This window comes from Morone saxatilis, unplaced genomic scaffold, assembly GCF_004916995.1.
Source record: "Morone saxatilis isolate NCDOM2014 unplaced genomic scaffold, NCSU_SB_2.0 Contig17, whole genome shotgun sequence".
NCBI lineage: Eukaryota > Metazoa > Chordata > Actinopteri > Moronidae > Morone > Morone saxatilis.
This window is the reverse complement of record NW_023339729.1, coordinates 13,337,941-13,352,301: the sequence shown is the minus strand read 5'-3', so window position 1 is coordinate 13,352,301 and position 14,361 is coordinate 13,337,941. Positions and strand designations below refer to the sequence as shown.

The 14,361-nt window shown below is 39.3% G+C and overlaps 1 pseudogene; it reads right to left on the bottom strand.

Moving 5' to 3' along the window:
- LOC118326500 overlaps positions 1-12,716 on the bottom strand; it is a 43,210-nt pseudogene extending 30,494 nt beyond the window's left edge.
- Positions 12,717-14,361: the final 1,645 nt, after the last annotated feature.

Below are 14,361 nucleotides of genomic sequence, written 5' to 3'. Positions count from 1 at the left end.
AAAAAGAAGATTTAAACATTTTATTAGGAGGAACGTAAAAAGATACGATGATGACCTTGAAACATTCATGTCATTTGCTATTTCAAAAACACCCATAACTGAAAGTTCTTACTTGCCCCTAAAACACGTCATACTTACTATCACTTTTTACAAGAGATAATAAGTTTTCTTAAAAAAGATCGTTCATATCACCGGGCGTAGGCTTCAGCACACACAAGTGCCCTCACTAGTCGAGAGTCAGTACATCCTTTTATTTACAGAATACACTTTCGAAAAAACTACCCGACAAATACCAGGGTAAACCACTTTCTGCGCATGATACGACTTTTTTCACGTATCCACCCTCACAATGGGTCAGAAACACCAATCTATCGAGCAAGTTTCTTTGCATCGACGAGACAGAATGCAGATAAACACCTAGACATGCCAACTATGTCTACTTCTAGCTTGTATTAATTTGTGAACCTCATATTTTAAGTCAAAGGGCTGCTTGCCATAATCTATTATAAGAGCTATAGAGAATAGTAATGATCGTCATCTTCTTATCCAGTATTTTTAACTTCTTCAGCCTGACATCCCTTGTTATTTAGATTTAGAATAGAAATGTTAATTATCTACTTCTAACCTACGCTCATCTTGTCACTAAACCTCTTCTACAATCATGCCAAAGGTCATCCCACTATATTGACACGCCACTAAGAAGATACTGATGGCAGCTGAAAATCGCCTGAGAGGATACCAGGACTATCTTGTGAGACATCCACAAGTGAAACCGTCTACAAAAAGTAGCTCAAGCACATTAGCTCAAATACCTATATACTACTCATCAAAAAAATTGCAAGTACCCCTCCCATTACAGTTTCCAACTCATTCGAAAGCTTAAAGGTTCACAGTAGCGCCACGGATGGCAACAAAAAACTTCCTTTAAGAGCAACGAAACCTCACCACACTACCCCACCCACATTGATTAAAGAAATAGGTAAAACTTCTCAATAATTTTCCCTCCTGAAAAAGTTTATAGTTAGGGCTGGCTTGACGTGTGAGGTCAAGCCTCAGTTCCGCTGTTTGACATTCGACCTCGACTGTGGTATTAAAGAAGAGTAGAGGAATGCTGGATGGAGAGTTAGAGTTCCAAGAAGGTAAGAGTTGATGTGCACCAAACTCGATATCTCTCCCTGCATCCATCGAGTATCTGCACACATATCATGCCACAGCTACGATAACCAACATACATACCTAAATTTAACTGCAACTTCAACCTTCATCCCCGAGTTTTTGTGCTTTCCTCATTCTTGCTAGGTTCTCAAAAATGGATCCTGGTGGTGTCTGTGCTATGGTCTGCTTGACCCCACTGCTAATACTCTAATATGTACTGATATTAATTAGTATTATTATCATTATTATTATGTATTCTCCTATTTTGTTATCGTCGCTGTCGTCATCATTAGTCATTCTACTAGTATTACGTTTGTTTGTTGTACTGTGCCCTTTATCTCTGTCTCTGTTCCTCTCTTTACCCACTCCTTCCCCTCTACACCTCTCTCTACCCCCCTCTCTCTTTAACCCAAACTGTCGAGGCAACAAGCCACCCCCTACAGCCAGTGTTTGTTTGAGGTCTTCTGCCTCTTAAAAGGACGTTTTTCTTTGCCACCGTCGCCAAGTGCTTGCTCATGGTGGGAACTGTTAGGTCTCTGCAAATAATCTTATGAGGAGTACTCTATTTGAAAAGTGTCCTTGAGCCTTCTGGTACCTTGTCTGTTCCAGATTTACCCTCAGTGATTTCTCAGCTCAATCCAAATCTTTATTGATCATTTTGGGAAATCTGGCTTGCAGACAGGGTTTAAGACAAAGCATGTATAGTAAAAAAAAAATCACAAAAAACAAACAAAACACATCTGATATAATTGACAATTGATAAGACAGCATCAACATTACATTCATACAATGCAATGACAAATCATCCAGATTAAAGAACAAAAAGATGTAATTTGTCTACGTCCTCTAGAACAACCCATAGAGGTGTTTCTGAACTGACGTGTTATCTGCAGGTAGGTATTTGTCTGTGCCTTCCATGATTACAAATCACTGCTGCTGCTGGAGGGCCTTGTGTCCTCACCAGTGTGAAGAAAATACTTATATGTGGAAAGGGTAAAAAGCTCTATTAGACAATATTTTAGATTTTGAATGATGACATAGATGAATAATAATCCCACTGATAATCAACAGCCTAAACCTGACCTTTTTGACTAGTGTTCACATATTGTTTTCATATTCATATTGAAACACAGTGAAGACATAATGATCTGGAAATATAGACAATATCCCAAGGCTATGACTTCCAACACAAAATGATAGAGAGATTAAGCAAATAATGCCTAACTGATGTATTATATATAGTAAGCTAAAGACCCAGATGTTCATAGACTCTGAATACCTACAATTAAAATAGGTCAAACACAAAGTTTGTTGTCATCTCTTACAGGGTTGGACGATTGGACTGTCTGTTGCCGGTTGGTTTTTTTTTAACATCTAACTGCAGTGAATTAAGTAGTTATTTCAAGCCAGTTTGACAAAAGGGAATACAGTAACAAGGTAATTTGCAGAGGCTCCAAACAAGACTCTAACTCTGGGAAAGATGAGGACACAGCAGGGATAGGAGAGGGACAGGCTAGGACAGGAGAGACGTGAAGTAGGAAGAGGAGCAAGACATTTTGGCCAACCCTAATCTGAGAAAATGTGAAAATTATCGATGGGAATAGTTCAGTGGAGTAAAAAAACAAATCAATCAATCAGTTAATCAGTTCCATCAGTTTCTTTCAGAAAAGGACATCATGTTTCAGATATCATATGAAACTTTGGACCTCACTCTCTCATCTCTAGAGATTTGTCAGTTTTGTTTTTTTCCTTTAGCAAATCTCACACTTTTTGAAATCAGTGGTACATCAGTTCATCAGGGCACAACAAACAGTGAGGGTTCAGAGGTTTAAGATGATGGCCTCTTTCTTGCTGACCCAGTAAACTAAAAAGACTTATCAGGCGATGTAATTAAAGTTCATACGTCTACACTTCAAAGGGAGTAAAAGCAAGAAAATCAAAGAGACTAATATGACACTGATGTGACAGAAACAGAGGAACATCTCCTGCCCTTAAAAAACCTTTAACCAGAAAGGGGGAAAATAAAATGTGACAATAACAATGTGCTATGGGTAGGGAAAAGGGTGGTGTGTGCATCACTGATGTCTCCTGGGGCCAAACTGTGAGCTTGCACATAAGTGGTGCATGTCTACCCTCAGCCTGTGTGGAGCGGCCAGATGGCAGAAAAGTCAACCGATAAAGTCAAACATGTTTACAGAAGGTGAGAATGTGTGGATGGAGGCTGGTGTTGAGATGACAGCACCCTGCTGGGAGAAAACGAATGTCACACAGCTCAGGATGAACTGGAGACAGGCTGCTTCGTTCTGCTCTCAAAATGTCTGATATGTTTTTGAATGAGTACTATAGCATGAATGAGTCCTACTGATCATGCAGGAACCTGAGAAATGTCGTTGTTTAGTGTCTTATACTGTGGTGAGAGTTGTGTCACTGCACTGCAGTAGACACATTAGAAAAAGGAACACTTACGTTTTGAAGGATGTCTTAGTTAGTTACAGTTATTTTATACTTCTGTGTCCTGCCAAACATTTGGCCAGTCCCACATGAGATTACAAGACACCGCTATTTATCAAACACCAAACAAATATAATATGCAGCTTTATATACAAAACCTGATGAAAACAAATCAGTTACAGTATTATATGTTCTTCTATAAACTTTCAAATGACATATTTATGTGAACATTTTCAAATAAATTGTTCACCAAATAGAAAGAAGAAAGAAAATAAATGCTTCAGGGGCTAAAATTTATCCTGATTAAAGGCTTTTTTTCTAATTTCCAAGGCCTCCTCTGAGTAACTGGCTAATTTAAATATTTCATGGCCGACAAATTTTATGTACATAATTTATAAAAATCAATTTCTGTTTTTATATTACAAAACAAAGGTCCTGTGTAGTTCACTTCAAACAAACAATATAGGAAATAAAATGGATTATATAAAATATTTTCTAAGAGACAGGAATTGAATTGTCTATATTATTGAGATGACACATTGGACAAATCCATCCAGTTTCATCATTGGGTGACACTTTAAGTCCCATCAGTATGAGAGCATTTAATAAAGGGTTTAAAACACACCATAATGTAGTTGTAAGCAGATATAAGGACATTCTTAAGTGTTTATTAATTGATTATCTGTTAACCAATGTCCAACATATTAATGTCTACAGGAGAAGTTATATATGTATATATATATATACACACACATATACATATATTTATATCTGCTTACAACATTATAGTGTTTTATAAACTGTGTATTACATGTTCTGATTATGAATGTGCCAAACACTGAACTGGGCGCATAAGGATCTCTTCTTCTTAAATAAAATGTACAACAAAACCCTCCTTGCCATATTTTACAAAGTGGGCACATCTATTTTTAAAGTGTGCTCATTAATCAGCCTCAAATTAACTGACAAATAGAAACATTAATTTGATGAAATATGATGAAATAAACACCTCTGACGAAAAACCTGGCATCATCAATTGCAACACTTTTGTTATTAGTGTCAGGTTGGTTTCAGGCTTCACAGAGTTACTATCCTTGTAGTGTTTGGCACAAAAAGCTTCCTAAATTAGCACAAGATGAGGCTGTAACACCTCTCCTCCTTTTCGCGTGATTTGGTTTCCTGATGAGCTCACATAATCACTCGGTCACATGATTAGAGCCGGTGAATATTTCACAGCAACTGAGGTTTTCAGCAGATTACTTAAAAAAATGATTTTAGACCACACACACAGTCAGAATGACACACACCACTGCACATCAAAGTCATACACAAACACCCTCCCCTTACTCATAGTCATCTGCATAAATCATATGTAAATGATTGAGCAAAAAGCCAAAAAACCTATAAGGGCATATCATAGAATAAACATGGATGACAAGCAAATGAATGGGCTTGACTGCCGCCTGGTGTCACCAAATTGTATTACAACATGCTGAGCAAGACAAGTGCAAGATAGATGAGCCGACTGATAGAAAACAGTGGACAAGCCAGAGGGGTAGAGCCTTAAAGAGCGGACTGGGAGAATCAGCATAGGGAAAGTGGAAGAAGATAAACAGACGGATAAAACCGTTAATGAGACATTAGTATATCACAGAACGCGCCGGGGCAAAGCAGAGTGTGCCACTGGGAAATAAAACTGAGAAAGGCAGCAGAAAGAAGAGAAAACAACAGTGGGAGGAGGTGAAAGAGAGTAAATCAGGATATATGAGAGACTGGAAGTAGAGGGAAAGGTAAAATACAAAGAGGGAACAAGGGAAAGGAAGAAGATCAAAGCAGGCATTCATCTTTTGGGCAGCCACATGCCCTCCCCCTTCTTCCTCTCTCTCTGCTTCCACCTCTTTTGTTTGTCTGATTACTGGGTGTATTTTATCACCATGCCTTGTTTATCTTAAACTCATCCGTTTTTTTCTTTTCTTCCGTTATCTGTCAAAAAACATCTTTCCTCAATCATTTTCAAACCCATGCACTCTGAGTCCTCCCCCTCCACCTTCTTGCTGCATTTCCTTCCATGTCTCTCAATCATCCTCGTTGCCAAAAATCTCTATATCGGCTCGCTCTCTCTCTCTCTCTCTCACACACACACACACACACAGTTGTCTCTCTCTGCATTTACAGTATTGGCTTCACTCCCTTCACCCATTCCTCCTTTCTTCCACTTCTCCTCCTCTTTATAGCGACAACAATTACATAATTCTACAAAATCCCCAGTCCTCAAGCAAACATGCCCCCGCATCTTACAAAAAAAAGAAGTAAAAGCACATGCAGGCTCACACATACAAACATGTTCCTGGAATAAGACCCTGCAGTGCAATTAAATGTCTCATTCCAAAGCACTTTAGATATGTAAACAAGAATTAACATGCACTAATCTTTAAAACAAACTATTGCTTGATATGCATTCCTCATTTTTTATTTTAAATAAAGACAATTTAATCTTTTTTTAATGAGTTAAAAAAAATGTTTGGCATTGCAGGCAATGGAATCATTTGAGTTTGATGTAATGTGTCCTTGAGCCAAAAAGGATGTCAATTTCAATACTGTGAATATCTTGACTGTGGACTCGAAATGTATTTAGCCGACCGCATTCTCAGCAACATACAGCACAGGCAGCAGCGAGAATCAGTCTATATTTTTGAATCCTAGAACTGCTTGTATCTCAGAAAGAAGCAAGAATGAAGGATAAGATTATATCTTACATAAGCAATTTTATTTTAGAGACTTACTCCAGCGAGGATCTTATATCTCTTTTTCTCATAAGATCATTTGGCCTCTGTGCTACAGCCTAGATAGGCAGCTACTCTATTCAATATTCGCAGATGATATGAGCCTATATGGTGATATACAGGGTCTCTCATCCCTCCTTTCCTCAGTAAAGTGATAACAGGTGGGAAGCAGCCAACTAACAAGTGTTTCAAACATGCACCCAGAGTGCTGAGAAATCCCAGCGCAGCAGACAGGCGGGCAGGTGCTATTCATGGAGTCTGGGAGATAATGAGGGGGAAACTAGGGAGAGAATAATATGAGAATGAGTCTTTGTGGTGGTGTGTGAGTGTGTGTTGAAAAGGGAGGGGACACATAAAAAAAATGTGTGTGAGTATTTATATAAAATGAGCACAAAAACTAACACCAGAGAATTAATCAATAAGATATTCTAGCATAAGGTAATGTGTTCAGGGACATGATGAAAATTGAATAATTTTCTCATGCACCTTTGCTATCTCTCTCATGCGGTAATAAGAGATGTCGATGGTATATAAATCGGCCATGAGGAGGTTAAAGAGAAGGTAAATATGATTTAATTTAATCTTATTAGAATCATTAGGTGTGTATTAGTAAATGGCTTAAAGGGCTGAAGCAGGGCTGAAGAAGTTGAGTTGCTTCTCTATGAAAACTTTGCAAAGTAAATCTGGACTTAGTATGAAAATGAGCGCTAATGGAGTATTTGGTGCTTAGATATGGAGAAATTGTGAGTACTGTTGGGTTGGGGGGTCTTGGTCTTGGCACAAGTAAAGCTCTGGAACAAAGCATTTTTAGAAAAGCGTAAACACATACAACAAATATGTTGCTTGGAGGCAGAAGATGTACTGAGACAGTGTCAAACCCAGCGGGGAATGTGGATGAAGTAAGCACATGCAGAGAGGAATACGCTTTGTTGTAGGAAACTGTAGGCCTGATGCATTTAGGATGTTATCCATTATTGGAGCAACCTCTGCTGTGCTGTCTTCACACCTAATCCAGAAACAGTGAAAGATGCCAGAGGCCATCCGTGCTCAGACACAGCAACATATATGCTGTCAACAAGCAAGGTTTACTGAAGTTGATGCACTTCAAAATCAAGCACTGAAAAGCTTATGACAACTGTAAACATTAGGAGCAACCCTGTTTCCTAGATTTTTTTTTTATCACAGATTTTGCCAAATACTTCATGTTGGAAATGTCATTGGTTTGTTGGCTTTTGGCCTATGTTTGTGTGCTGCACACAAATTGTACTTACTGTAGCATATGTGTCAATGGAAGGGAGATGGTCAGGTCATTCACAGTCAGCATCAACATTTTGGTACTTTTCAGATATTTTTGCCAATGTTTTGGCACCGGTGACGTTTGGAAAACAAAAGCACGTTAACATGTGTCATGTGCTGCAAGTTACATTAGACATTCAACCAAGACCACCAGTTGTTGTTTTTTAATGATCAAAATTGATGCAGCAGAACTAGACTACCATTCCCCACATTCTACTTCCTAGTCCAGATCTGGCACCTACATTACCCACAATGCCACTTGATGAGAAATAGCTTAGCTGGAAATGCTGGAAAAATACTGGAAATCAGGCTGGTATTACGTCATCAAGCGCCAAGGCCACAACCCTTTTGTGGGGAAGAATAGCTCTTTCACTATGTTAACGTTAGAAACTACAGTGAAGCAATGGCACTAACCAAAGCTTTCCCAGTGAGGTTTGGCGCAGTTAAGATATATAAATATTCACTGTCAGTATGGTAAAAAGCTAAATGATGCTGGTGACAGTTACTACTGATGGATAGCTGCTTGAGTGGGAGGCTGCTGTACAGTCATAGGCCACAGTAAAACAGCAGCAGTAAACACTGTCTCCAACTAAATCTCAGCCCCGATTATACAGTTGGTTGTTAACAGGTTGGGTATTCAGAGACAACACTTAACGCTTACCTGGTAATTCAAATATGTATAGATGGATAAACACTGTCTGGCCACTGTGCTGGTTGACTGATCCATTTGGATGGGGAAAGACTGAAGAAGCACGACGGTTGACTGATCCTTAATTTATTGAGGTATCATGAACGTTCAGGTTCACGCAAGAGCTCAAAATAACTGTAATCCAAACACACATCAAATTGCACTGACATCTATACAATTTTCTGTTTTTCATTACCCAAACGGGGCGCAGCCACAATGTTTTGTGAAGTGCCCATATGTGTCTGATGTATTCAGCTGTGTTATACTAGTTAATGTCTAATGTCTAGAGTCACTAGCCCTAAGCAGAGATGTGGTGCAAACTACAGAAGTCTGGTAATCTTCATACTTGTAGTCTTCAGACCCACACCAAGCTGACACAAGTGACATCACTTGACTTTTTGCAGCAGTACCTGTAAACAGACTTTGATGTGTAAACTTGGTGGAGTTCTCCTTCAACTGAGTGCTTAAATATAACCATAAAAAAGTATAATTTTGCTTTAGTTGCTTCAAGCCAATGTTGTAGCAGGTGTATATATAGTGTAATATCAGCATTTTGTGACTGTGTTTAACAATGTCTCATTTATAGAAAATGTAGTTGAGGCAGAATTAAATCTCCTCTAAAACGTATTTGCTGTTGCAAATATAAATAAAAATAGAATATAAACTGAGACAGAAACCTATGCGTCACAATTTTGAATTAAACAAAAAAAAGTAATGAGAGAAATATTACTGAATAGGCAGAAATCACTGAGCAGGCACAAATTACTACAGGGGAGCTAGAAAATGAGAGATGCGAGCAGACATGAACCAACACCTTAGAGTATCAACAGAGACAGCACAGGCTGTAGACCTGAAACATTATGTGGTCTGATGCTCAACAGTCTGTTTACTTTACAGAACTTGCTGTGCCACAGGAGGATGCAGCCAACGAGGCATGAGGAAGGAGTGGAGAGGAGGAAGCTCCGCTACTCTGAGCTGGCAGTTGAGCCTGATCAGAAAAGCTGGAAAGCCCAGATACACACAGCAAAGGCTGGGTGCCATGAATTAGCAGCTACAGAAATCCACTAACAGTTAACTAATGATTATCACATAGTACTATTGCACCAGCTGATACCACACAACTATAGTCACTGGAGTAAGTTGTACGCTCAGTGTGATCCACTCAAAGAGTCTACTTGTAGTCACTGTGAGTACCTTGTAACTCAGTATCAGTACAGATTTTCACAGTAGGCTTGCCTGGCCTCGATCACACAAACTCACAACCCTCCTCCCATCCCACCAGTGTCTAAAGCAAGTCAGGAATCAGTTGTATCAAAATGACTTTTTAAAGAGGGCCTTTTGAAGAAGTGCCTCTGTTAGGCCCCAGACTAGTCTCTTGTGTGGCTTTGCAGCATGACGGCAGTGACAGCAGTAGCATGGAGTGAAAACAAGAGAGAGGACTGAAAGATACACAGACAGACAGAGTAAGAGAGAGAGAGGACGACTTATCTGCTTTCCTCTATGTTGTTTCTATCCCATGCCGCTAAAAGTGAAATTGTGTGAAATCTCCTTCGTTCGTATAGGAAACTGATAAGGCCAGTTCTCATATTTAATCTAGTAGAAGAAGAAAGCAATGAGTAGAGCGACAGAGGAAAGACGGAAGGCGAAGGAAGAAACAGGGAACATGGGAAGAGGGAAAAGAGAGATACAGTATTTAAAGTCAGTGATGGAAGACAATCCTTAAGATTAAAGGAGGAGGACAGTAGGACTGACCGAAAAGGGCATCGTCATGTACATAAAGTGATAAAGGAAGAGGAAACAGAAAGAGAACCAGAGAGTGAGAAAACAGAAAGTTGGATTGTAAAAAAAGAGGGAAAGAGAGAGGGAATCAGCAACAAGATCACAAGAGAGGAAGAGGAATAAGACTGGGCGTTTGAATTGAAAAGAAATGGGTAATGAGATGCTAATGTAACAACAAAGGAGTGAGTGCCCTCCGGGGGGAGCTATGCTACAGCAAGCTGCTTCAGTATGAACACAGCAGAAGGGGGAATTGAATTTAAAAATGCCCTTTATTAAACTACTGCAATGTACACAGATTCACTCAGGTGCATATATAGTCATTAAAGTCAAACTGGGTTTTCATCACCTACCTCTGGCCATGTTTGAACAAAATAAAAACAATAGATGCACCCCTGGAGAACGGGGCAATTAAGGTGACAAAATGGGAAGAGACTGCAAAAAGCAGAGACCGATTTAGCTGCACATAACATCCCCTCCCCAGGATGGTAGATGTTCATATCACCCTCCACTCTGTCATGTGAGGTGAGCATGGTCTACTTGCCCTGGAAAAGAGGAAGGGGTGAATGGAAACAAAATGAAATGAAAAGAAGAAAGAATCATGGAGACCCCAGAGAAAACATGAAGCTGGAGAGATGCATTGAGGAGAAATGAGGAGAATGGAGGTCTTTGCAATAGCAGACAGGCTTTTGAGTGGGAGGAGGAGATGAAGCTTAACAAGTAAAGAGGAATAATGGAGAGATCCATGGTGCAAAAGACGTAATTACTCAAGGGAATAAGTGCTGGAGAGGAGAGATGTGGAGGATCTGTATAAAAAGAGTGACTGGGCAGTACTCAAGAGACCGTCAAAGAGAATGCTGGAGATGGGGAGGAGCACCACTGACAGATATAAGCCTAGAGATATTATAGACGCACTATAAAAAAAATTAGAAAGCTGGAAAATCATTATAACAAGTCCTCAAGAGGATGCTGAGAATGAGCCAATACCAAAGTACAATGAAAGGAAATAAAGGCAAGATTAAAACTGTGCGTAAACCTGCAGGGATTGTGGGATATTTGTGCTATAAAGAGATGCAGCGGCAACAGAGGTGTGTTGAGGAGTATTGTTATGTTGAAAGAGTGTAGGATTCATGTGTTGGATAAGGCACAAAGAGCAGATGAGAAAAGCAAGTATGATCTCAAGGGGATGTTGTGAATGAGTGAACGAGTACAAAGAAAGAAGAAGAGTGAGGTTGGGGAAAATCCTTCAGGAGAGGCTGCTGCAGGTTCACTGAAGAAAGAAGCCGTTTGCTAAAGCCAGTTCACACTAGATACTTTTTTTCAAAATGCAACAAGACCAACTTTTCACAAGATCTGTGTTTACTTGAGTTTGTCTCAGCCGGGGGGACATAAAAACGTCCATATCTATCCTTAGCTCTGTTGTTTGCCCGTAGGCTATATCTGATATTGCAAAACCTGAACTTCTGACTTAGTCAACTCTCTATGGCCCCTTTTGACTCAACCATTATCGCCAGCCTCAAACTTTAATATCTTAACCCATATAAGAATGCAACATCACATTTTTAGGGTGAATTCAAAGAAAAAAATGTGGTTTAATAAAAATAAAAAAAAACCCAGCTCATTCAGCTCATCGTCTCTATAGCTCGGAGGACATGCTGGCTTGGAGCGTGTTAGCGTTGGCATGGGCTAATTGGGTTTCCGTTCTTAATTAGGCCAATTAATTAGGAAATGCAGTTGAGGCCATGAGCGCTCCACCAGGTCATTTAGGGATTACAGGGAGAGAAGAGTCGTGGGAAGAGTGGAGGAAAGGAATCAAGGAGCTTATGAGCAAAAAGGTCACTCGAGAGGGCCTTTGTTAGAAGAAATACCTCCCACTGAATGTTATCACTAAATGATTCATGGACTGAGGGTAATTACCCATTTGTGACAATTTAATCAAATCAATCACTTCTTTTGGGAGTCAGTGAATTGAAAAGAAGCCCGCTTATTCGCACAATTTCCCAACTGACGCTCATTGTTGTTAATCTGCTGTGAGAGACATGTGAAATGATGGAAGAGAGAGATGGCAGAGAACATTCACAGGCAGAAGACTGTAAAATGTGCTTTCACGTGTCCATCAGTTTGCTCGGTGTGACTCCAAGTTCCCAGAGGTTTCCAAAACCTCCAATACCTGCAGAGTAGACAGCTAGCGCCTTATTTTTCGACACAAACAACCATGCAGCACTTGCACATATCTGCCCACTGTACAATATTAGATTATAGAGTCTAGGTTTAGGTTATGTTATCCCAAATATGACAAATATTGCCTTCAGTTGTTAGTTCAACTACCAAAAGCAAGGAACAAAGCACTTTAAATATGATTTTCAATGTTAGGTCAGATCAGGCTCAAATATTCAGATGTGAGTCAAGTGACAAAGGTACTGTATGTTCCCTTTTGAACATGTCCAAACACTCACCTCCACAAAGAGAAAGCAGGGCACAATGTAGGTGCTGGTCTTCTGCAGGTCTCTGTCATCAGGAAGGTTCCTCATCACCCTCCTCTGTGCTGACAGCTGACTGCCAATCATCTGTAGGGTCAAAGGTCATTGCAAAGCTTTAGTTTACTTTGTTCTGTTTGTTTCAAAAGGATATGCTGGGTGTACAGCTACTGTGCAGTAGGAAGACAAACAACTTCATGTTTTGCATAAAAAACGTATTACCACACAAGCACATACAAACAAGCAATTTTTTTATGTTTTTTAAATGTGCATAATACTAAACTATAAATACAGTTCTGGCTCACACTGTGAGAGCAGCCTGGGTGATTTGAGGCGTAGTAACAATAAGAACACATTACAAAAAAACAATACAGGAGAGGCACTACAATTCAGACATACAGCATTTGTATTGAGACTTCAAACTCATCCCAAGTCAACCTGTACTTTAAGTCTGGCATAATAATTGGCTTGACTTGTTGCAGGTATGTAAAGAGACGTGATTGGCACCTAATTTTAGTCACTTTGTTAGTGTTCGACTTTGTGAGTCACTCAAAAGTCGTCTGAGTTCCAGACAATACAAGGGTGTAAATAGTAGTCTATTTATATTCAGTGCCTGGCTTAGAGTTAATCTCAGGGTGAGAGTTTCTTACTCTGTTGAGTCACAGCTAGGAGGCAAATCATTTCTTGAACAATTTCTTTTTCACCTGGAAGTTGAGTATCCATGAGTCACATTGATCATGTTGAGCATTTGTCTCAAAATAATCTGCAAGCTTTAAAAAAACTTCTCTTACATTGCTGTTGCTCCTGTGTCTGTCAGGTGATGCAGGGAAACACGGTTGTGTGTAAGAATCACATTACTATTAGATGAGTAAACTGCATGCGATTTCTTTTAATGCCAACATTCAAGGTAAGAATTAAATTTAAAGGTCCATTGTGCAACATTTAGGAGGATGCATTGGCAGAAATGGAATATAATATTCATAGGTTTGTTTTCAATAGTGTATCATCACCTGAAAATAAGAATCGTTGTGTATTTGTTACCTTAGAATGAGCTGTTCTTATCTACAGACACCACGGGTTGCCTTCCATGGAGTCCACCATGTTGAACCGCCATGTTTTATAGCCCAGAAGGGCCAGACACCAACTCTAGGGGCCATGTTCACATTTTCCGCGTGTTTCACAGCCACGGTAGTGGTTGGAAGGGGAGGGTAACGCGAGTGAGTTGTGAGATTATTTGCAGATTATTAATACAAAATTAACTAATAAATAATGATATAGAGTATTATTTTAGATTAAACTACCCAACAGTACATACATTAGTTACATTTAGCCCTACATTTATCAACATTAAAGTGATCTTTACACACAGATGCACCCGTAATTATAATCCAATAATATATATTATTCTGAAATGGGACATTCTGCACGCCGAGTATTTTTACTTTTGGTATTTTGGGTATTTTTTGATGCGAAAATTTTGGAAATTTATGTAAATTTATTTTTATTATATTATTTCCAATCACATCTGAGCACAAAAAGGAAGTATTTTTATTATCTGTCATCAAGTAGAGTAAAAACACCTATTTTTCTGTACAGACCTACCCTAATACACATACACGACACACCCAAACTTACTCACCCATATGCAGAGATGCCCACAAAGATACATTTTGCATGATACATCAAAAATGCACACATGCAGGTACACACACATACCCACAAACCAGTACGGGTA